This window comes from Anolis carolinensis, chromosome 4 (genome assembly GCF_035594765.1).
Source record: "Anolis carolinensis isolate JA03-04 chromosome 4, rAnoCar3.1.pri, whole genome shotgun sequence".
Taxonomy (NCBI): Eukaryota; Metazoa; Chordata; class Lepidosauria; order Squamata; family Dactyloidae; genus Anolis; species Anolis carolinensis.
The window spans coordinates 6,721,110-6,747,263 of record NC_085844.1 but is presented as its reverse complement, the minus strand read 5'-3'; the positions used below and the strand labels follow the sequence as shown (position 1 = coordinate 6,747,263).

Sequence of the window (26,154 nt, the reverse complement as noted above, 5' to 3'; positions counted from 1 at the left end):
GATAGGGGCCGGGCTGTGGCACAGGCTGATTGCAACCAGCTGCAATAAATCACTCTGACCAAGAGGTCATGAGTTTGAGGCCAGCCCGTGTCGGGGTGAGCACCCAACAATTAAAAATAAAATATAGCCCCTGCTCGTTGCAGAGCTAAGCAACCCAAAAGATAGTTGCATCTATCAAGTAGGAAATTTAGGTACCACTTATATGTGGGGAGACTAATTTACGACACCATACAAATCATCCAGCCCCCGGTGGAATGAGGAAGTTGCCATTGCAGTGGATGATGAAGCAGCTGCTCCCCCTGTGGCCAGAATCAAGCATACCCTCAGGAAGCTAGAAGCTGGAGGCTGGAGAAGTTTAAATTGCCTCTGTGTCTGTCTCTGTCTTGTTCTATGTTCATATGGCATTGAATGTTTGCCTTATATGTGTACAATGTGATCTGCCCTGAGTCCCCTTTGGGTGAGAAGGGCGGAATATAAATACTGTAAATAAATAAATAATAAATAATTATAGTAGGCAAATTAAATCAATGGGATTATTTATTTATTTATTTATTTATTTATTTATGGCTCTTTTATCCCGCCTCTCTCAACCCTGGAGGGACTCATGGCAGCTTCACAACATAGGAAATGCCTTTAAAAGCATAGTACAATATAAACAACCGCACCATTAAAACAATTTATGCAATGGTTGATCATTATATTATTGATTCAAAAGATCTTTTCTAGTTGGGGACCGCAATACAACTGAGGTTCTAGTGTAATAATAGAGAAATTGATGAGCATATCTTCATTGAGTGCTGAACATAGTTGGTGCCACTTGTATGCAGATTGTGTCTCTTCTTTCATTTTTTGCAATTCAAAGGTGCATTTCCTGGCTTACATGTTACTCCATTGATGCTTCCCAAATGATCAACCTGGGCCACTTAAACATACCGAAAAGGTCTGTGTCTTTTTAACGTGAATATATTATTCTGAGATCCTTAATCGTCTCTTATTACTTTCCCTGAATCACATACAAAAGGTGGATTAAAATGAGGACGTTTGCAGCATTTGATCCTTGCAAAATCTAAAAGAAATTGATCTGAACGGAACCTTCTGGGCTGATGTTCTGGCAGGAATTTAGTTAGCTATCAGGTTTCATGCTCCCGAAACAGTTGGAAACAATTACTGGCTGAAAATAACATTTCAAAATACATACATACTAAAATGTGTATTTAACTCTGTCTTGAGATGTGCATTTCTGTTAATGCTGCAAATTACTCTGCAAATGGAATGGAAGAAATTCATCCCTAGCTTAAAGAGATTTCAGAAAAACCTCAAACGAAGAAGTAAATTAGATGACTCTATATGTGCAGTGAGAGCCAGCATGGTGTACAACTCCAGAGACCAAGGTTCAATTCTACACATTCAGCCATGGAAATCCATGAAGAAATGGACTCTCAGCCCCAGATAGGTTTGCCTTACAGTCACCATAATTTGGAAACAACCTGAATGCACACAGCAACTGATGTGTAATGAGGGTGAATTGTGCCACCAGATAAAGGGTTTCTAAAATCATTATTACTATCACGGGCAAACATTAACAATTTTCCAGAGACATGACAGTAGTCATTTAGTAAGCAGTACATTCTTTTAGGTAGTTATGAACAGACCAGTGGCTTGGAAATGACTAAGTACATTTGCAGCTTCCTTTATAGTATTCTCACAACAGTTAAGATTAGCATCTGAACAATTAAATTTCCTTTGTTTGGTTTGGCTTACAGAATTCTGGAGGATCCATCTTCCAGTTGCCCAGATAAAGGGACGTGGTAGTGATTTTCCAGGGAACCTCTTATCTCTCCACAGAGATTGGGAATGTTGGCCCTGAGATATTTCTGGTAGGATTTGTTGGACTGGGACACGTCTATAGTATGGTGTTGTTAAGCTAGGGCAGTATAGTGGTTAACACATTGGATTATAACTGTAGCGACAAGGGTTTGGATCCTTGTTCAGTCATGGAAATCTACTGGGAGGCCATGGACAAACATACGTTCTTAGCTTCAAGGAAAGGCAAGGGCAATTCTCCTCTGGATAAATCATAAAAACAAAACCTGAGGATAGGGTTGCTGTTAATGTCAACTTGAAGGCATCTAACAACAAATAATTATATTTTATATACTTTCATGATATCCCATTAATGATAGATTCTAGTTTATTTTTACTTTCCATGTCAGTAAAGCAACCCTCTTACTCGAAAGTGAGACTTTTGCTTTGTAATACAGGCTAGGCACAGTCCCTGACACAAGCCACCCCTCTGGAGATCATCACAAGGAAAGGGTGATGGTGTTTCTCTGGATAGAGGATTGGGGCAAATTGGACCCAATCCAGTTGTCCAAAAAGCCTTTAAATCTTGAGATACTCTGAATCTTTAAGTAAAACCTGAAGTATCCCTCAGTTGTGTCTAAAACAAGGCAAAGTTGGTTCAAAGCTTTAAAAAATCACAGAATACGAACTAGAAGTCACTCTGTATTATTATCGCACCTCAGGTTAACTTCACCTTGCTAAAGACACCAGGCTGCACACAGATCGTAGTCTTTTGTAGTTTATTAGGAAATAAGGAAAGGATAGTTCATAAAAGGTAAAAGTTCAGTTCCAAAAGATAGTTACAAAACAAGGCTGTAAGAACAAATCCATGGAAACATTAGGCATGAAGCAAGGTCCTTAAAACAAAGTCAAAGTCACAGAAACAAGGATACATCCAGGCTACAAGATAATACAGGAAAGCAAATTTGGTTCTTGATTCAAGCGAGGAAATTGCTTTGACGAAGATTTCCTTCTCAGCAGACTGTTTTAATAGCATAACATGAAGGTATTTCTTTGCCCTTTGACATCCCTCTTATTTGCTATTCTGAGACTTCTGTGCAACCCCCGAAATTCCAAACAACTAGCCCGATCTAGAGAAGTGGCCTCATCGCTTTCAAGGCCACAGGGCTCGTTAGTGTTAACAGGCAGAGGCTGGGAGCTACTCTCCTTTTCTGCTTCTTACACCTGAAAACCATCATCAATAACAACATTGGGTTGTTGTATGTCTATCGGACTGTGTGGCCATGTTCCAGAAGTATTCTCTCCTGACGTTTCGCCCACATCTATGGCAGGCATCCTCAGAGGCTGTGAGGCATGGATCCATGCCTCACAGCCTCTGAGGATGCCTGCCATAGATGTGGGTGAAACATCAGGAGATAATACTTCTGGAACATGGCCACACAGCCCGATAGACATACAACAACCCTGTGATCCTGGCCATGAAAGCTTTCAACAATAACAACATCATTTCTTCCCGTGGGAAAGCCTCCCTGCTCCTCATCTCCCACAGCAGGAACACTCTCCACCTGAATCCCATAATTCCCATCAGAGTCATCTTGAAACTCATCCTGAACCTGAATCCCATCATCTTGAAACTGCATCCCAGAATCCTCATCAGAGTCACATAAAGGCTGAGTCACAACAATTATCACCACTTTGAGTCTCTTTTAAGAAGGAAAAGATGTGACATAGATAAATATAATAAATAAAAAAATCTCATGAAGATGGTCAGTGGTCCATTTGTGATGAGTACAGTTTGTTGGTCCATGTAGACAGCCTCCTATTTGTTGTGACAGGGAAGAGGACAAGGACATTGTGAAACTAAAAACCAACAGTTGGCATTGTAACCTAGCATGGTACTCATATAAGCAAAACCTCCAGACTTTTCATAAAAAGACAGGTCACATCCTTTGATGGTTAAGTGCCTTGCTTGTTGTTCCCTCCTATCACCATTGTCAAAAAGCATAAGAGTTTATGGAACTGACATCTCAGGCATGTCTCCGTACAGCTAGGCCCTTGGCATGCTGGCGAAGTGACCAACCCGATTTTGCATTCCTCTTGTGATAAGGTTAGGAGAGGTCCCTGGGAAGCACTCTCCTCCCATCATAATCCTAGCCATCTCTTCTGAATCGATGCAGCCCCCACCCATATGCCCTTTCTCTTCATTGCGTGGCTTCATCTAATATTTATAAACACAAACAATCAGGAGAACAAAAGATGGCAGTGACCTACAGGGCCAACTGAGCAGTCTCTTGGCTTCCAGCCTAGAGGAGGAAGATTTGACCTTTCATCCTTCTCCTCCCCACAAACACACCCCAACCCTCCTCAGTTGGCATTTTGAATTAGCTGTCTTCTGCCTAGCAGATGATGCTCCCATTTCAGGACACAGCTGAGGAGCTGAGTGCTCTGGATGCAGCTTCTTTCACGTTGACTGCTGACAAAGCCCTTCTGGGTTACCTCCAGGGGAAGGCCAAGCTTACATCTCATGGTTTGTCTCCTTGACCTGAGTAGAAGTAGAACTTTGGAGGACAGTAGACTCAAGTTTATTTCTTAAGTTACACAGAGGCCTTGTTCTCATTGAAGTGGCCATGGATTCATAAACCACTTCAATGGTTCACCTGTGTCAAAAGTTTCTGGAGTGATGCAATGGTCCAGATTAGTTCCATGTGTTGAAGAAATCAAACAGTATCACCCCCTTGTCATCCCAGAAGACATTCACTATGACCTTCTTTGCTGGATACTGTCTTTGGAATATCTTTGACCTTGAACAGACGGAGTGCCACTATCCCATGGATTGATTCTTGGGACTTTATCACATCAAGCCACTGTTTTGGGACAGTCAAATGATTACCAATAGTTGGTAATATACTGGAATGAGCACCATTTTAATTGCAAGTCTCTATTCACACAGCGGTGCCATTTCACCAGTCCAGGGCCCTGTGTTTGCAGTTCTGCGTAACCTCATAAATTCTCCATACCACCTCCACTGCTCCATAATTCTAAAAAATTAAAGTAATTTTGCAATTACAATTGAGGCTATTTTTTCAAATAATACTTATTTTAAAAAGACAAAGTAGGGAAAGTAGGGAAAGTGTGAGAGGAGGAGAATCTCATCCTCTGGTGTCAGCATCGCACTAGGTAAGGGTTGAGAACATGACATCGTTAGCACCTCTTAATGTGTTTCCCCATTAATAAAGAAAGAAGAGTCTATCACAGGGAAGAGACAGACCAGCAATGGGGATACTCACAGTCACACCAGTTTATTTATTTATTTATTTATTTAAAGTATTTATATTCCGCTCTTCTCACCCGAAGGGGACTCAGGGTAGATTACAATGAACATATATATGGCAAACATTCAATGCCACCAGACAAACAACATACAGTATAGACACACACAGAGGCAATTTAACATTTCTAGCTTCATGAGGGCATGCCTGATTCCGGCCACAGGGGGAGCTGTTGCTTCACCATCCACTAGTGACACCGAGTACTGTACTTCCTCATTCCTTTCTTGTGCTGCTGGCAGTTTTATGGTGTTGTAAATTAGTTAAATTAGCCTCCTGCTTAAAGTGTACCTAAATTTCCTAGTTGACATATGCAACTGTCTTTCGGGCTGCTTAGGTAAACAGCAAGCTGAGCTATTTTATGGTCGAGGGCTTAACCCAACCCGGGCTTCGAACTCATGACCTCTCGGTCAGTAGTGATTTATTGCAGCTGGCAACTAACCAGCTGGTTTTCTTTCTTCATGTGATAATATCCTTGGTCTCTGAGTCATACAGGTATTGTCAAGTCTCGTCACCTGTGCTTACATTGCATTGCTCCGGAATGTTTGAGAAGTCATCCACAAGAAAAGACTACAGAAATATCTGAAAGCGATCCACTTACATCGGGATAATACCTGACCCCAAACTTCTTTGCTTTATTTGCTGCAGACACACTGTTTACACAACAGTAAACTGAATATAAATGTTAGACCAAGGCCCAAAAAGTACAAATGCAAAAGAAATGTATGTGTGCATAAAACACTAGCAGGATTTCAGCCTTTGAGTAGTGTTTCTTGTGAAAGATAAGATATCCTCGCCACTTGTAATGGTGGAACAATCTCATATTTAGTATGAGGATAACACCACGTGCATTTTCAGAGATCTTAGGATGCATCTATACTATAGAATTAATGCAGTTTGACAGCACTTTGACAGTCATGGTTCAATACTATGGAATCATGGGAGTTACAAGGTTTTTAGCCTTCTCTGCCAAAGAGTGCTGGTGCCTCAGCAAACTACAAATGCCAGAAATCCATAGCTTTAAACCTTGACAGCCAAAGTGGTGTCAAACTGCATTAATCCTGCAGTTGTAGATGCACCCTTACTGGAATACTGGCATAGCCCCAGTTATTTGCACTTTCCAGACCAGTCTGTCAATTTGTGCTGTAGAACAGCTGTAGATGAGCAACATTTTTGGGTATTTTTCTATATTTGGCTTCTTCAAGTATCTAAAGGGAATGAGTGATGGACTTAATCTCTGATGCTACAAAGGTCCCTGGGGCTACCAATGTCTTTTCCTCCGATTTCTCAGCTGTCAGAGAGTGCAAACATCCCATTAATGTTCCAGCTGATTCTGGAGATATCAGCTCCAGGTGATTGGCAAAAAGAAGTGGAGATATCAGATGTCATTTAATAACAGCTGTGAGGGTCACAGTTTTAGGTGGTGGCACAGATTCACATATTGGGAGTGTGGGGGAAATGACAATAGAGAGAGACGCTGATGCGTCTGCCAAGTAGGAAAGCAAAGCAAGTCAGAAAACTAAACATAGAATCATAGAGTTGGAAGGGATCCCCAAAGGCCATCCTGTCCAACCCCCTTCTGTCATGCAGGAGCACACAATCCAAGCACTCCTGACAGATGCTCATCCAGCCGCTGTCTAAAAACCTCCAGAGAAGGAGGCCTTTCTAGTGGAAGGCGAAGTCCTTCCATCTTCTCAATGTAGAAGTGATCAACACAAGTTTCTTTTTTCAGGATCAGAAATCTCCAGGCAGCATATTCCACTTTTAAACAACTCTTTGCCAGCAATATTTTTCCCCCTTATGTTTAGCTGGAATCTCTTGAGATTCATTGGGATTTAGGAGATCCAGTTTCTAGTTTCCACTCAGCAGTGATATTCATTGGCTGGTAATTAGCATGTCAAAGTTGCACTATGCATACACCATCCATTGTTTGCTATAGCACAGCAGTGTGTTTTACTGACAGCAGCAGAAGTAGAGGTACGTACATCTATAGCCCCTTCCACACAGCTGAATAAAATCCCACATTATTTGCTTTGAACTAGAATATGTGGCATTGTGGACTCAGATATCCCAGTTCAAAGTAAATATTGTGGGACTTTCTGCCTTGATATTCTGGGTTATATGACTGTGTGGAAGAGCCCTATGTCACAAATTGTGCATTGTTTGATGTACATTTATCTCGTGCCACATTGACTGTGGACAATGCAAGATATAACTTGGCACATTTAGAATCTTTGTGTGTGTGTGTGTGTGTGTGTGTCAGGAGCGATTTAAGAAACTGCAGCTCACTTCTGGTGTGAGAGAATTGGCTGTCTGCAAGGATGTTACCCAGGGGACGTCTGGATGTTTGATGTTTTACCATCCTGTGGGAGACTTCTCTCATATCTCTGCATGGGGAGCTAGAGCTTAGAGAGGGAGCTAACCCACTCTCCCAGATTAGAACCTCCAACCTGTTGGTCAGCAGTCCCGTTGGCACAAGGGTTTATCTCATTTTGTCACAGAGGGCTCCATTTGGAATCTGCTCCCGTTTGTGAAAGTTTAAAAGCAGGAAAGATCAAAATTGTTGTTCCGGGGATAATGCATTGCATCAAAGAATCCTAAAGTCATAAGACACCCCACTGGTCATCCAGTCCAGTCCCATTCTGACAGATAGAAAGACACAACTTAAGCCCTTCGGACTGATGGTAATTTTTAAAGCCTCCGAAGGAGGAGACTCTATCAGACTTCCAAGCAGCAGCAAATTCCACGGTTAGATAGCTCTTACCATGAGGAGGTTCCTCCTAATGTTTGGGTGGAATCCCTTTTCCCATACTTGGAATCCATTGGTCTATATCCCAGAATATCTAGGACCAGTCTGGCACCCAAATGCTCTGGAATGGCTGCAGAGACTACGAAGGTGTTATGAGACACCACAATGATGAGGCAAAGTCCAGCCCGTCCAGCCAAGCTAAAACCAATTCAGCCTGGCTGGACTCTCACCCTGACCTTCCCTGTCACTTACTTTATCATGGCAGACAACCAGAAAGCTCTGGAAGTGCCTGGCGAAGACCAGGAAGTTTTGCTTACAACAACCAAGAGTTTTCTAGAGCTCTTATTTATTTTTTATTTATTTATTTACAGTATTTATATTCCGCCCTTCTCACCCCGAAGGGGACTCAGGGTGGATTACAATGAACACATATATGGCAAACATTCAATGCCAACAGACAAACAACATATATAGACAGACACAGAGGCATTTAACATTTTTTTCCAGCTTCATGATTCCGGCCACAGGGGGAGCTGTTGCTTCACTGTCCACTAGTGGCTGTACTTCCTCATTCCTTTCCTCGTGTTTTGCTGGCAGTTTTATGATGTTGTAAATTAGTTAAATTAGCCTCCCGCATAAAGCGTACCTAAATTTCCCTACTTGACAGATGCAACTGTCTTTCAGGGCTGCATAGGTCAACAGCAAGCCAGGCTATTTAATGGTCGGGGGCTTAACCCGACCCAGGCTTCGAACTCATGACCTCTCAGTCAGTAGTGATTTATTGCAGCTGGTTACTAGCCAGCTGCGCCACAGCCCGGCTCTTCAATCCCCTGCCATGATGTTGGGAGGCAACATGACCCCAAGCCATCCCCTTTTCACTGTGTTGCCAAGCAAACTAATTTGCATTGAGCTGGTCCACAATCTTTCCAAAGTAAAGTCTCAAACATTCTTCGACTTTCTTAATGCAGGTCTAAATTGGTCCAGCCTAGTTTGCCCCTTATTAAGGACCAGAAGTTCCTGGATATCATTTGGACATCCAAGAGTGGCTTCTGGACAAATATCACTTTAGACGAGCCTCTAGTCTCTGGAGCAGCAGAGAACAACCTTTCTCCATCTTCAAGATGGCATCCTTTCAAATATTTCAACATGGCAATTAGATCAAATTGGCTCCCCCTAATTTTGTTTATCCCTTCTGTTTTAATGTCTTTAGTTTTGATGATTCTGGTTGCCTGGCTTCATTCCTTGAGATTTATCTCACATGGAGTTTCAGAATTTATCTCACATGGAGTTTCAAACCACAGGAAAAGTGGCTTGAACTATTTATAAATAAAAGGCCATTCCCGTGGAAGGCGAAGTCCTTCCATCTTCGCAATGTAGGAGTGTTCAACACAGGTTTCTTTTTTCAGGATCAGGAATCTGGCAGGGCCTGGATTGCCAATAGTCAGGTTTGATTGCTGCGTGGGCTGAAGGAACGGATTGATTTTCTGAGATCTTTATTTTATGAATGCCCACAAGCTCCACCTCCACAAAATCGTTGTCTCCATGGTAACAAAATTAAGTTTAAAAATGGGCAGACTCCCAATTTAAAACTGGTAGGGAGGAAACTGGGAATGAAACCAAGGAAGAGGGTGGCAGTCTCCTGAATGATACAAGCACCGGGGGTGAGAAAGGAGGCTATCGGAGGCAAGGGTTTGGATGCATTTCAGGCTGAGCCTTCGGGTGGGAGAAGGTCTCCTCGTATGGAAGGTCTCTCTGTCTGAACGCTGACGGTCCCCTCCCTCCACAGCTCCGCTTACACCCCCGTCATCAGTTTCATAATAGCTACTGTGACCAAAATCTTGTTGATGTCTTATTCATTTGCAAAAGCTGTTGGACCTTTCTCTTCATTGTGGAATGGCTGCACTGAGCCTGAGTTTGCAGAAAGAGAGATTTGCAGATGCTGCCTTAGCAACTGTAATGGCAAGTGGAAGTTGTATTGAAGCACCCCCTGATGCCATTTTGGGAAAGAGGCTGGTTAAAAAGGAAGCCTTTGGTGGGAGGTTAATAATAATGATAATAAATCTTTATTTATATCCCGCCAACATCTCCCCACAGGGACTCGGGGCAGCTTCCATGGGGCAAATCCCGACGACATAATAAAATAAAATAAACAACAACATAAACACAATTTACAGTATAAAAGATAAAAACAGTAATACAATATAGAACAAGGATTTTATAACAATAGTTAATAATATCAGTCAACCACCAGTCACAGTTCTATCATCTCCATGGGTAGGAAAACTAAGGCAGCAATGTAAAATAAAATGATGATTAAAGTGCATAGAAGGTAAGGACCTAATAAAATAGATAGGATAGAGGATAGGATAAAGAATAGATTTTTAATACCATCTGGAGCTGGTTATCTAATGACTGTCTCACCAAAAGCCAACCTGAACATCCAGGTTGTTGCACCTCAGGCTAGCTTCACCTTGCTATATACACCAAACTGCACACAAGTTAAAGTCTTTTTAGTTTATTAGAAAATAAAAGATAAAAAAGTTCTTAAAAAGCAAAAGTAAAGTTCCAAAAGTTCGTTACAAAATAAAACCTTAGAGAATAATTCAGGAAATCACAAGGAATGAACAAAGTCCCATTAGAGCATGACAAAGTCCCAGGAACATGAACACATAGGCTGCAAGATAATCCAGGAAAATGAGAGCTTACTTCTTGGTTGAACGAAAAGTTGCTTTGACAAAGGTTTGTCTCCAAACACACTGCTTTAATACCCTTTGCAAAACATAAAAGCATTTCTCTGGCTTCTAACCTGCCTCTCTCTTGCAATTCTCACACTCTTCCGAACCCTGAATTCCAAACGGTCAGCTCGATCTAAGGGGCCCGTTTCGTCAAGGTCAGCCTGCTCGTTAGTTTGCTGAGCCTCGCTATCAGATTGAGAACTGTCCTCCTTTTCTAAGTCAATTTGCACCTGGCTAGTTTCAGTATCTTCAACACCATTCCTTGCTGTGGGAAAATGAACTTGCACTCTCTGTTCCTCATCTTCTACAACAGGGACATTTTGAACCTGATTTTGAACTTGAATTCCATCATCCTCATCAGAGTCAATCTGAGGTTCCAGCTGAGGTCTTTAGTTGTTTCCTGAAGGAGGATAGGGAGGGAGCCAATCTAATCTTCCAGACCTGGGGGGCCACAGCCGAGAAGGCCCTATCTCTCATCCCCACCAGACGTAACTGTGAGGAAGATGGAAGTGAGAGGAGGGCTTCCATGGAAGATATTAGAGATCGTGTAGGTTCATAGGGGAGGAGGCGGTCGTGAAGGTAGATAGGTCCCGAATCGTTTAGAGCTTTATATGTAATGACTTGCACCTTGAATTGGGCCCAGAATATTATCGGCAGGTTGGCGGAGGTCGGCAGGTAGGGCTTTTTGTGCATTTTTGTTCATTTGGAGGTCAGTTGTTTTAGGAAGAGGTCTCAATTCCCAACAACTTCCAACATTATTAAAAATGGGAAAGAGATTAAGGAGCTTTGAGGGACCAGCAGAGGATTTATGGCAGCCCAAATGGGGTCCAGGAACTGCACATGTCTTTTGGGCAGCACCCTCTCTGCTTCTACTCTAGGAAGTAAGTAAAGTAAGTAACTTTATTTTTCTACCCCGCCACCATCTCCCCGCAGGGACTCGGGGCAGCTAACACGGGACAACGGCCTGAAAACAGTAAACAAGTACTACAATTAAAACATATTACAATAAATAAAACACAGTAAAATCACATTATGCAAACAATACATTACATTAAGCATAAAAGCCCATTAAACATAAAGTAGGTAAAAGTGAAATAAAATAAAATAAAATAAAATAAACCACCAGGTTGGTGGAGGGGGATAGTATGGAGTGGCTAAATTGAACTAAAGTGCCATAGTAAAGTTATAAAGTGCTTTGGGGCAGAGGACAAAGTGCAACTATTTCTTGACCGTTGGGTGGGGATAGAAGTCCAATTTATTATAAGAACTGAGAATGATGCAGAAGAATATGTAAGTTAATTTTGGTCATGGGGTGTAATTACCACAAGTCTGTCTGTGTCTTCCTTTCTTTATGAACTCATCTATATTGAGCATATAATGCAGTTTGATGCTAGCTTTTAACTGCAGCATCATGCCATCAAAGTCCATTAAGAGAATAAAGCTCATCAAGAAAAGTTGGGCAAAAGTCCAAAATGAGTTCCTGAATGTCCTGCAGCACAACTGCAGTGGAAACCACATGGCAGAATGATATTGGGTGCACAGAATGTGAAGCAAATTGTAGACACCCAAAACACTGATGTGTATTGTAAAATCGGGGGTGGGTGGGATGTGTAATGAAAAATCCCCAAGAGAATATCTGGGCAACAGGTGGCCAACTGACCCCTCGGAGCAGGTAATGAAATACCTCTGCTGCTAGCTTTCGCTTTCCTCTTCTTTCTTCTTCCTCATATGTCTCTGGACCGCATATGTGCATCTTGTCTGGAAATGGAAAAGAAATCTCTGGTAGCTATCAACCTTCTGTAGAAAATGTAATCACTGTCCTGGCCTCAAACCTGTTCCAAAAATGGCAATCTATTCATCCTTACAGCAAAATTGGTTTCTGCCCAAAATTTTCCAAACCAAGCTTCTGTATTTCACCATATAGTAGTTGCATTTTCCCCCCTTTCCCCTTCAAAAAAACGGGGTGCCACTATTATGCGGCAAATCCAGTTTCTGTCAAACCAGTTCTAATCCAAACTACAGTAAGTGGTCAGTGTAGATGAGCCCTCCCTTCTTAATCATGTCCAACCAGCCACAAGGCCAAGCCAATGCCAGGAGATGTCATGTAGGTAAAGGTAAAGGTTTTCTCTTGACATTAATTCTAGTTGTGTCCAACTCTGGGGGTTGGTGCTCATCTCCATTCTGAGTTAAAGAGCTGGCGTTGTCTGTAGGCACTTCCAAAGTCATGTGGCTGGCATGATTGCATAGAGCGCTGTTACCTTCTTGCCAAAGCAGTACCTATTGATCTACTTGTTGTGGTAATCTCTGAGTGGTTAGACTCAATTTAACCCTCTCTGGGGGAGATTCCACCAAAATCAGCAGAGTAGCAAAAGCAAAGCTTTCAAATGCAACAGTTACTTACACGGGGCGAGCAAAGAGAAGCCTTTGACCATTTAGGATTGCAATGGATTGCAGAGTCTCATTAAAAGTTCAAAAAAATGTATTTATTCAGGTAAAAAGAACTCCATTGTTGATAGAAAGGCTTGGGAGCTGTCTAGTCTACTCTAGAGTGGCTTCTAAGGAAAAATAAGAAAGGAAAAATAACAAACATCTAAATAGTTACATCTTGCCAGGAGGGATGGCAGGACGTGTTGTTAGCTTGAAGAACAAAGGGAGAAGAAAGAACCAAAATGGTTCCAACCTCATGGTCCAGTTTATTGGGGCCATAAAAGACATTCTGGAGATTCACATTTCTACTAACTTCAAAGTAAGGGATGTGACGTACACAGGATAGAGTGAAACACAGTAAAGCCTATCTAGGCATGCTTTGGAAACAGGGAAAGGATTCCCTCAATCTAACTCTATCATCTATCTAACTACATCTAGACTTGAGTAGTCCAGGATGATTCCCAACACTACTAACATTTGCATGTTTTTGAACTGCTAGGTTGGCAGAAGCTGGGGCTAACAGCAGGAGCTCATCCCGCTCCCCAGATTTGAACCGACAACTTTTCGGTCAGCAAGTTCAGCCACTCAGCAGTTTAACCCACTGTGCCACCAAGTAATGAGCACAAAATACTGAATTAATTTAGGGGGGGGGGGGAAACTGAAAACACCTTTCTGAAAGTCCCTATGCCCTTTGCGAATTCTGCTTGGGGCCACCTTTATCAACTTCTGCTCACCACACTTATTGTTAAACCTGACATCGACATTAACATCAACAGTCTACAATACTTAAAGCAATTTATCATGAGTATCCATTTATATATACCCCATATATACTCGAGTATAAGCCGACCCAAATATAAGTCGAGGCACGTAATTTTGCCACAAGAAAACTGGGAAAACATTGACTCCAGTATAAGCCAAGGATGGTAAATTTCAGAAATAAAAATAGATACCGATAAAATTACATTAATTGAGGCATCGGTAGGTTAAATGTTTTTGAATATTTACATAACACTCTAATTTAAAATAAGGCTGTCCAACTTTGATTAGATCATTATTCTCATCTTCTTCAGTGTAAATGCCCTTATGTATCCTTTTAATAATAATAAATAGAGTACAATAATAAATGTAATAACAATAATAATATCAGAGTGAAATAATAAATATATTATTAATAATAAAAAACAGAGTAAAATAAATTAATAGTAACAATAATAGAGTAAAATAATAAATGTAATAATATCAATAAAAATAGAGAAAATTAATAAATGTACCATATATACTGTATATACTCGAGTATAAGCCTAGTTTTTCAGCCTTTTTTAAAGACTGAAAAAGCCCCCCTTGGCTTATACTCGGGTGAGGGTCCTGGTTGGCTTATATTTGGGTCAGCTTATACTCGAGAATATATGGTACATTTATTATTTTTCTCTATTATTATTGGTATTATTACATTTATTATTTTTCTCTATTATTGTTTCTACTATTACATTTATTTTACTCTTTTTTATTATTATTAATATATTTATTATTTCACTCTGATCTCATTATTATTATTATTATTATTGCATTTATTATTTTCCTGTATTTATTATTATTATTATTATTACATGTATTATTTTACTCCATTATTATTAAAAGGATACATAAGCACATTTATATTGAAGAAGATGAGAATAATGATTTGATCAGAGTTGGACAGTCTTATCTTAAATTTGAGCTTTATGTAAATATTCAAAAACATTTAACCTACTGATGCCTCAATTAATGTAATTTTATTGGTATCTGTTTTTATTTCTGAAATTTACCACTCTCGGCTTATACTGGAGTCAATGTTTTCCCAGTTTTTTTGTGGTAAAATTAGGTGCCTCGGCTTATATTCGAGTCGGCTTATACTCGAGTATATACGGTACTCAAGTATAAACCGACCAGGACCCTCACTCGAGTATAAGCCGAGGGGGGGCTTTTTCAGTCCTAAAAAAGGGCTGAAAAACTAGACTTATATTTGAGTATATACAGTACATACATAAGTATGCAACTATAGCATTGTTGGGGCACTGCATTCTGTACCAGTATATGAAATATATCATATATTAAATCATATAGCCATCATGTTCATCTGGACTTCCATCTTAGTATTCAAGCAATTATCCATGAATGGTGTGAAGGCTGTTATAGAAACGGTTAATCATCTTAACCAATTATCTTTCAGCTTTGATGCTATTAATACTATGTAGACATATATCTCTCTTCGCTGTTCCTTATTGGCATTTAGGGTAACATATCACAGAATATTCAAGTTATCAGGAACAAGGAAATCTGGAAGGCTAGGTCCTTGCCTTGCCTTGCCTTCTGACATTGGAGACATGCTGAATGGCAGCCTGTTTGTGACTCTGACATAGCTCTTTTCTTCTCTCCCACGCAATGCAGTGCTTATCCAATCAGAGATTTTGTTCTCTCTTTTTTGTTCAGTCTACCACAGTCTAGTGCACACTCAAATTTGAGAGTGTGCCCTACTATCTGCCATCAAGTGTCTCTAATGTATTAACCGACGGGGTAACCAAAGGTCATCCTTTGTGGTTTTCATTTATACTCTTTGAAGGAATATCTGGCATTCCTCCCAGACGTGAAATCTCAGCAAGCATCTCCAAGTAGCAGACACCATCATGAATCTCAAGCTCGATACTGTTACCGTATCATCTATGGGCTTCTACCAGGTTACACCACTACTTATTTAATGATATATAAACAGTTTAATGATATGTACAAAGGCTGAGGAGCTGCCAGCTAAAATCTATCTGCCCTGTAACAGCTCTCCATCTAATTAAATTATGACTTGAGCTGGAATTTGTTTGGAGAGAGCGGGGACCTGCATCCACTTTGCTGGAGATTATTAAAATTAAAGAGAGAGGGAGAGAGACAGAAAGAAAGATTGCAATGCTATTCAAAAGCGTTTCCCCTGTGGAGACAAGGGAAAAGTCAACATTTGCATTTAAATGGATCTCTTGCTACAAAGCAAGACCATCCTCTGCCAAGTTGCGGATGCCAGAGATAAAGATTCCTTTCAGATGTAACAAATAAATAAATAACATCTTTCTGCGCTTTGAGGAGGGAAAAAAAGTTGTTCCAAGTAAAAGCCCGGAGATGTTATCTCATGCTCTCCGGGTCTTCCACACTCCAGAGCTAGAATTCTGGAAATTAAAATGCACAAGAAATACTCCATCACATCGACATGCTCTTCTAAATCTCTGCATAAGCAAGCCATTTTCTCCTCTATAAGATGAATTCATTTTTGGACTGAATAAATTTCTCACCTTTCCTCCATGCCTCAGAATCAAGGTAGTTGACCAAAATTTAAACAGAAATAATTAGATGTGAAGAACAGCACCATTGTGCATAGTTGTGCTTCATTTTACAAGTGCACTTGTGTCTGATTGTTATCAAGCACCTTTGCATGATAAGCATCATTGTGGCAATCCCTCGTTGTCCGACTATGATGGCCATCCAAGTGTAATGTCTCGGCAGTGGATACGTAGGTGACTGTGGAGCCCTATTCTTGACCCACATGTTCTTCCACAGTCAGGACATCCGTTTCCAGGTGGAAGGCGGTCCTGGTCAAGATGTTTGCTTGATGCACCTTCCTCTTGGCACATTTCTCCCTTTTGCTCTCCATTCAAATTCCGCAGCACTGCTGGTCACAGCTAACCTCCAGATAGAGCGCTCAAGGGCCAGGGCTTCCCAGTTCTCGGTGTCTCTGCCACAGTTTTTCAGGTCAGGTTTAAGCCCATCTTTCAATCTCTTTTCCTGTCCACCAACATTCCATTTTCCTTTCTTGAGTTGGGAGTAGAATAACTGCTTTGGAAGATGGTGATCAGGCATTTGGACAATGTGGCCATTCCAGCAAAGTTGATGGCGTAGGGGTATTGCTTAAATGCTGGTGGTCTTTGCTTCTTCCAGCATACTGATATTTGTCTGCCTGCCTTCTCAATCTAACTTGGCTACAATATGCCCAAATAAAACAAAAATTCCTGGTGGACAACAAAACTGGATTCACTACAAATGAAAAATTTTGGGATAAGATTCTCCAAAATGATAAGAAAGAAATAACTAAGATATATGATAGACTATTAGGTTGGGTGAATGCAACAGAAGAAGTCAGAAACTGCATGGTAAAATGGGCCAAAAATATTGGCAGATCAATAAGACTGGAGGAGTGGGAAGCCTTATGGAAAAAGAAATTAAAGTATACCTACGCATGGGATCTAAAGGAGAATTGGTTAAAATCATTCCACAGGTGGTATATTACACCGAAAAAAATAGGGGAAATGTACAAAGAAACTCAAAACTCCTGCTGGAAATGCAAGACCCACACTGGATCATATTTTCACTCCTGGTGGTCATGTTCTGAAACAGGGAAATATTGGAAGATGATACACACAGAATCCCAAAAAATGCTAAAGAAAAACTTCCCAATGAAACCAGAATATTATTTATTAGGTTTGACAGATTCGGAAACAAATTTTAACTTAAATGAAGATAAACTTTTTATATATATCAGTACGGCAGCAAGGATTATCTATGCGAAATATTGGAAATTACAAGACGTTCCAACTAGAGACGAATGGTTAGGAAAAATTGAAGATATTAGAGACATGGACAAATTAACATTTCTTTTAAGAACTTATAGAGAACACTCAACAAATAAGACTGACTGGAATTTATTTAGAGATTACATGGCAATTAATATTATTTAATTTTTGGAAACTGTTAAAACAATTAGAAGATATTGGTTCAACCAGGTCAAGTTAAAATACAATATAAGTTAATTAGATTTCCATAAGGGACGAATGGAAGTACAAAACATGTTACGTGTGTGTGTGTATGTGTTTTGTCGTTGTTGTTTTTTTGTTCCTTCCTCCCTCTTTTTTTTTTTGACCTACATATACGTATATTTTAAGTTTTTATTGTAATGTGATGTTGGAAAATTCAATAAAAATTATATTTTTTAAAAAAAAGAGATTTTCAGGATTTTTCAGAGGCAACACTGATGGAATCGTTCCAGGAGTTGAGTGTGACATCTGTAGACCATTCATGGCTCTGGCCTTTTGGACTATGTCAACTTAACTACCAGCTAGGACTAATCCCACCAACCCATGGCAGTTTAGTTTTGGTGGGACACATTTGCTAAGTCCCAGTTCAAAGGCAGATTTTTTACTTGGTGCACTATGTGTTGTGACTCAGCGTGAATTTAGGATTGACTCTGATGAGGAAAGAGGGATTCGGGTTCAGAATCTTCCTGAAAGGCCTGTAGTTTTGGAAGATGAGGAGCAGAGGGTGCAAGTTCAGGTTCCCACAGGGAGGGCTGGAGTTGATGACCCTGAACCCACTGAAGCCAGCCAGGTGCACACTGACATGGGACAGGAGGAAGGGAGGATGGAAGATTCCCAGCTTAATAATGAGCCTCAGCGAAATAACGAGCAAACTGACCTTGATGGGATGGGCTCCTTAGATAGAGCTGAGCATTTGGAATTGAGGGTTCGGCGTAGTGTAAGGATTGCAAACAGACGGGGGGAGGTGAGAGGGCAGAGAAATGCTTTCATGTTTGGCAGAGAGTGTTAAAAGGGGTGCTTTGGGAAAAAGCTGTTGTCAAAGCAACTTTCTCGCTACCAGAAAAGCAAGCTCCGGTTTTCCTGCTGTGCTTTGGATTATATTACAGCCCATGTACCCATGTTTCTTGGATTTTGTCATGTTTCCTTTGGATGTTGTTTATTCCTAGTAAGCTCTGGACTTATATCTCAAGACTTTATTTGTAACTGACTTTTTGGTGCTTTACTTTTGCTTTTTAAGGAACTTTTTACCATCTATTTTTATTAAACTAAAAAGACTCAAACCTGCTGTGGAGTTTGTGTGCTGTAGCAAGGTGAATCAAGGATGAGGTGCGACACTATGTTACATTTTACAATGTGCAGTGAGAGGGAAAAGCAAGTATAATGTGTGTACAAGAGGTGGAATACACAAGAGTAAGTCTTCAGGTGGTTCCCAGGAGCAGATTTAATTAAGAAGCTGGAAACAAGAACTTGTATTGATCCTCAGCAGCTGGGTCTTTCTGATGAAAGATGAATCACTTGGCGCAAATGGAATCCCTTCTGGCTTTGCAGAACTGCCCAGATCAACTCCATCTCCAACCACAGCAAATCGAACTCAACAATCTTCTCAGTGGGGTCTGACTCCATTCCAGCAATCAATGCAATTCAGATGGTGAAGCCACCTTGCTTCTGCCATTTGAAATGGCTGAGAGCTGGTGCTTAGGGGGATTTCAAAGCAGAGAGGGAAACAGGGGTATATGCTACATATTTTTATGGAATCATAAAAATATTGGGTTGGCGGGAGATATCATGGGTTACCAAGCTCAATGCCTTTCTTTAGCATTCCTGACAGACTGCCATCCAACCTCTCTTTCAAAATACTCAAGTGAAAAGATGTCAAGATAGTCTGTTCCACTCTTACAATTTTAGACCTAAAAAGGACTACAAGGATCATCCAACATAACTTTCTGCTACACAGTTAAAACTCTCATGAAAGGTACCTTTTCAACATATGGGTGACTAAAAATGGGCTCTTTAACCTAGATATCCGTCTATTTGTCCCTTCCTCCAAAAGACCTCTTTCTGATCTCTGGAGATCTGATTCAAAACTATGTCAAATAATTTAAACATGCTCATAGTCCAGCACTTTCCCCCCAGTCAACTCTGGCAGCTATATTAATAAACCACAGACCTATGACCTGGACCCCTATAAAGTCTTTTTGTCAAACAGAATGTACTTTTCTTCCTTCTGTGGGCAGCATTTGGCTGTGCAATGTGGCTTGTCATTCATTCTATCTCCAGTTCACTGCTGGGAGCCATTCATCATTTCTTTGGTGGTTCTGTCATTTAATTTGTGACAGGCCTCAGGAAGAGTTGAGTGTAATCTTGCAGATGGTTAAGGCATCGTGAACCAAGACGGTGTAACTCTTTGCTTCCCAAATACCTTTCAAAAGGAAAGACGCTCTTAAGGAGCTGACCACAATGCTGGTGCCCTCTCCAATTGATTTGGCGCCATGGATTATTCTGAATTTTTTGTTTTGCTATCTGATATCAAGTCAATGTCGACTTATGGGGACATCATGAATGTGAAGGCCTCCAAGGGCCCTTCCACACAGCCCTATATCCCAGAATATTAAGGCAGGAAATACCACATTATCTGAGTGTGGACTCAGATAACCCAGTTCAAAGCAACTGGAATGTGGTCTTCCTCTTTTCCTTCTGCTTTCTACCTTAGCAAGCATTACATCCTGTGTTCTCATGATATGTCCATGGTACAATAGCCTTAATTTAGTCATCTTGGTTTCTAGGAAGAGTTCAGACCTGCTTTGCTCTTTGATGCATTTGTTTATCTTTTTTATCAATTCATGGTGTTTCAGAACTCTCCTCCAGCATTACATCTCAAGTGAGTTGATTTTCTTCCTATGTGTTTTCTTCACTGTCAGATTTTCAAATCCGTACCCAGAAATGGGAAATAGAAGGGCATAAGACAACTCGGTTAGTATTCAATACATAACTTTACACTTCAGGGCCTTGTCTAATTCTTTAGTAGTTGCTCTCCAAGTCCTAGTCTTCTTCTGATTTATTGTCTGTAATCTCCACTCTGATTAAAATTTGTACCAAAACTCAAAGTGGATTCATCATATCACCGATGTAGAAGATACCAGCCAGTGCTATTGGAAAGCCAATAAGAGGCAAGGTACATTGATGGAGTTTTAAAATGGTATAATTAATTATATTTTAACATTTCATGACAAGCTAGGAAGACAGTGGCATTTAAATGAATTTGGAATTCCATACCAGATGCATTCACAATGAACAGATGCTGAATTTGGAGTGAGGTTTTGGAACTGAGACTCATTGTTTGTGTTAGGAATGGAAAGAGTGGGACCAAAGTTGTCCAAAACAGAAAGCTTTAGGGCTCCAGATACATGTAGCGTGCCCACATATTTTTCACTAATAGAGTTAGTGCTGACTATTTTCTGCTATTGTGAACCCTTTTAGTCCTCAGGCTCATGATCAGATGTAGCTACAATAACAAAACTTGGCCAAAAATATTATGTCAGGGGAAGTGGGGAGTGTGTTATTATTGGGAGTGGGGATAATGTAGCTTATGCAGAAAAGGTGAAATGCACAGATATAGGAAAGATGACATCTGGCATGAAAATAGTCCATGCAGAAGGGATCTGGTAGTCTTAGTGAACTACCAGTGAACATGAGTCAAGAGTGTGATGCGACAGTTGAAAAAACCAAAGGGATTCTAGGCTGTATCAACAGGAGTGTAGTGTTAGATCAAGAGAAATCTGCTTTGGTCAGACTTCACCTGGAATACTATGTCCAGTTCTGGGTGCCACCATTCATAAAGTATATTGACCAGCTGGAAGGTGTCCAGAGAAGAGTGACCCAAATTATCAAATTGGAAACCATGAATTCTTCTGAGGGGGATCTGAAGGAGATAAATATGTTAAATGTATTGTCGAATGCTTTCATGTCCGGGATTACAGGGTTGTTGTATGTTTTCCGGCCATGTTCCAGAAGTATGCTCTCCTGACGTTTCACCCACATCTATGGCAGGCATCCTCAGAGGTTGTGAGATATCTGGATAAACTAAGCAAGGAAGGTTTATATGTCTGTGGAAGTTCCTGGGTGGGGGGAAGAACTATTGTTTGTTGGAGGCCAGTGTGAATGTTGTGATTAATCACCTTTGTTAGCATTAAATGGTCTTCCCAGCCTCACATATTGGCCTGGTGGAATCCATTGTTTAGAGTCATTAGCTGTCCCCAATTGATTCCTGTCTGGAATTCTTCTGTTTTCAGAGTATTGCTCCTTATTTACTGTTCTGATTTTGGAGGGTTTTTTTTAATACTGGTAGACAGATTTTGTTCATTCTTGTGGTTTCCTCCTTTCTGCTGAAGTTGTCCACATGCTTGTAGATTTCAATGGCTTCTCTTTGTCATCTGACATGATAGTTGTTGGAGTGGTTGAGCATTTCTGTGTTCTTAAATCTTATGCTGTGTCCAGGTTGGTTCATCAAGTGCTCTGCTGTGGCTGATTTCTCTGGTTGAGTGAGCCTGCAGTGCCTTCCATGTTCTTTGACTCATGTTTGGGCAATGCTTCGTCTGGTGGTCCCTCTGTAAACTTGTCCACAGCTGCATGGTATCCGGTAGACTCCTGCAGAGAAGAGAGGATCCCTCTTGTCCTTTGTTGAAGGTAGCATTTGTTGAATTTCTTTGGTGGGTCTATAGATAGTTTGTAGGTTATGTTTCTTCCTCAGCTTCCCTCAGCGGTCAGTGGTTCTTTTGATGTATGGTAAGAACACCTTTCCTCTGAGTGGACCTTTGTCTTTTTTCTCATGGCCTGTTCTTGGCCTTACAGCTCTTCTCATGTCCATTGGCTTGTAGAGCCCAGTTTAGGTGGTTTAGTTCACCTTGGAGGAGGTGAGGTTCGCAGCTCCAGAGGCTAAGACACCATGGAGCAATGGATTCAAATTGCAGAAGAGATTTATTTATTTATTTATTTATTTATTTATTTATTTACAGTATTTATATTCCACCTTTCTCACCCCGAAGGGGACTCAGGGCGGATTACATTATACACACACAGAGCAAACATTCAATGCCCATATACATAGAACCAAGACGGAGACAAACAGACACAGAGGCAATTTAACCTTTTCCTGAGGGGGTGTTCGATTCTGGCCACAGGGGGGAGCAGCTGCTTCATAATCCACTCTGGTCGCACTTCCTCATTCCAACGTTGTAAATTAGTTAAATTTGCCTCCCCACTTTTTATAAGTGGTACCTTATCTCCTACTTGATAGATGCAACTATCTTTCGGGTTGCTAGGTCAGCAACGAGCAGGGGCTATTTTTTATTTTTAATTGACGGGTGCTCACAACACCACGGGCCGGCCTCGAACTCATGACCTCCTGATCAGAGTGATTTATTGCAGCAGGCTGCTTTACCAGCCTGCGCCATAGCCTGGCCCTCTAAAGATTAGGGGAAAAAATCCTGATGGTCGGAGATGTATGTCAGTGAAATATGCTGCCTGGGAGTCTGATAGAATCTCCTTCTCTGGAGGTTTTAAAACAGACTCTGAATGGATGTCTGTCGAGACTGCTTGGATTGTGTATTCCAACTCTATCATTCTGTAATTCCCAGTGCTCCCCCACTGACCATTTCTCAACTCAGTCTTCTTGGATTTACTCTCCAGTATCATTATTCATGTCAGAGCTAAAACCTTCTTAAAAGAAAAGAACCTGCTTCACTCAGTTTTGCAAAGTGACTGTGATTATGAACTGATCCTGGTATGACGGAACGTAACTGACAGGTCTAGGAGGTGGAAGACGAGGAAGGGAGAGATGCTGGCTGTCAGCCCATTTGCTCTTCCAATGTGAAGGCAGGGTGAGCGCTTTCATGTGCTCTTATGGCTCCCTCCCAGGCAGAGGACGTGGTTCCTGGCTCCCTGCACAGAGCAGGCTTGGCTTCACATGCCAACATGTCATGAAAGATCTAAGTTCATCACCATCATCGCAATTCATCTCAATGCCAACTAGTGCTGCACTCTGCATGGAAATACTAGCTACCCAGAGGCAAAAGAATGAAGACATTCCTACTTTGAAGAACGATCGTTACCTTGGATGCCTCTTTAAAGTTCAGACTAAAATCCAGAGAGGATTTTCCGCTCCACTTTGAAAAATGGTAAAATCTGGGGACTGGAGTTTAAGAATGACTGCATTATAGCCTCAAAGCAAAACTTAGATATCATTAACTTACCTATTTCATCTACGGATAAGTTGCATCACTTCATTTTATTTCAATTATCCAATGCTACTGAATGGCATTACATCCCTTTAGGATCCCAACTACAGTAGAGTCTCACTTATCCAACATAAACGGGCCGGCAGAACGTTGGATAAGCGAATATGTTGGATAATAAGGAGAGATTAAGGAGAAGCCTATTAAACATCAAATTAGGTTATGATTTTACAAATTAAGCACCAAAACATCATGTTATACAACAAATTTGGCAGAAAAAGTAGTTCAATATGCAGTAATGCTACGTAGTAATTACTGTATTTACGAATTTAGCAACAAAATATCAAGATGTATTGAAAACATTGACTACAAAAATGCGTTGGATAATCCAGAATGTTGGATAAGCGAATGTTGGATAAGTGAGACTCTACTGTACCAACTTCCATTTTTGGTGGCTAGCTATTATACTCCTAACAAGATCTTTTTGGTTATTAGCTCCTTTAAAAAATAATGAGGACAATATTCAATATGGTGATTTTGGAGTTATAAACTCACCAAAGAATATTGTATATACTCGAGTATAAGCCTAGTTTTTCACCCCTTTTTTAGGGCTGAAAAAGCTCCCCTCGGCTTATACTCGAGTGAGGATCCTGGCTGGCTTATGTTTGGGTCGGCTTATACTCAAGTATATAGGTAATCAGACTTAAACAGTCTTATCTTATTAAAGTCATTATCATCATCATCATCATCATCATCATCATCATCATCACCATAAATTGCAATTTTATGTAAACATTCAAAAGCATTGATGCCTCAAATAATGTAATTTTATTAGTATCTATTTTTATTTTTATTTTTATTTTTGAAATTTGCCAGTAGCTGCTGCATTTCCCACCCTCGTCTTATACTCGAGTCAATAGGTTTTCGCAGTTTTGTGATAAAATTAGGTGCCTCGGCTTATATTTGGGTCGGCTTATACTCGAGTACATTTGGTACTCATGTGAACATAATTGACTCAGACTGGAATTTGGCATAAAGATTGTGTTCTGTTTTGACAAGCCCATCATGTGTCATGACGTTGTCCACATCCATTGGCTGTCCCTTATAGTTCCCATTTACTCTCATGTGAAAGTGAATTATTCAGTGATCTTGATCCAATTAGATGAACAACAATGACAGTGATGAAGATGACAAGGATGACGACAATGATCTAACCTTTTCTTGGACTTATTTCCTATTGGTGCCCATTCGCTACCAAATCCTTGCATAATGGGTTCCGCCTTTGTAGTAGATTTTTAATATAATGCAACAAATACAGTCAGCCCTCCGTATCCACAGACTTTGCCCCCTAAATTCAACCACCCATGGCTTGAAAATATTGGAAGGAAAAATCCAAAAAGCTAAGGTCGGTTTCACCACTTTATAGAAGAGATACCATTCCACCACCATGTTTTCCCGAAAATAAAACAGTGTCTTATATTAATTTTTGCTCCTAAAGATGTGCTAGGTCTTATTTTCAGGGGATGTGTTATTTTTCCATGAAGAAGAATTCACATTTATTGTTGAACAAAAAATGAACATTTATTGTATACTGTTCAGTTGTTATCATCACAAACCAGCATAACCAGACAAACTGTGAATCCTATCAAGAATTTCTCGTTATACCATTATTTCCATGTACAACAATCTATGGTACGTACATTTACCGATCCTGCATGCTCTGGTGTTCTGTTTGGCGTGCATGCTTCCAAACAAAAACTTTGCTAGGTCTTACTTTCGGGGGAGGCCTTATATTTAGCAATTCAGCAAAACCTCTACTAGGTCTTATTTTCAGGTGATGCCTTATTTTCATTGTATTTAATGGGACTTGTGCATCCAGGTAGAGTCCTGCAACCAAAGCCCAGTGGATATTAAGGCCCCACTGGCTGTGGATTGAGTTTGTTGACCACCAGGTTCCTATCATCACCAATGTGAGGAGAGTCACTTTAGAATCCCTGCCATCTCGATTTGGGTTCAGCGTCCAATGCAATATTTTTGGCCAATGTAGGTGCCACTGATAAGCTGTACCATTCCTCGCATCCTGTTGGCACTATATTAAAGATCACCAGTAGCAACTGATTCACATCCCACAGACCTATTCTTTCTTCTTCTGATCGCAACATAATTGAGCAGATCTGATTCTGTCCAGTAGAGGTCAGTGATGACCTACAATCAACTCTGAAACTCTGAAAAAGGTAGGGCTGAACATTGACTTCTGAGAGCAGTGGCCCAGCT

General features: G+C 40.6%; 1 protein-coding gene and 1 long non-coding RNA gene across 7 annotated transcripts in view; both read left to right on the top strand.

Annotated features, from left to right (window-relative positions):
* The window catches only part of adgrb1 (adhesion G protein-coupled receptor B1), a 447,596-nt gene that overhangs the window by 163,943 nt on the left and 257,499 nt on the right, over positions 1-26,154 (top strand). The gene's annotated exons all lie outside the window — the stretch shown is intronic.
* On the top strand, positions 781-13,690 carry LOC134298759 (uncharacterized). Its single transcript, XR_010005848.1, has 2 exons — positions 781-3,062; positions 3,155-13,690. It is a non-coding gene; the product is annotated as an uncharacterized LOC134298759 (long non-coding RNA).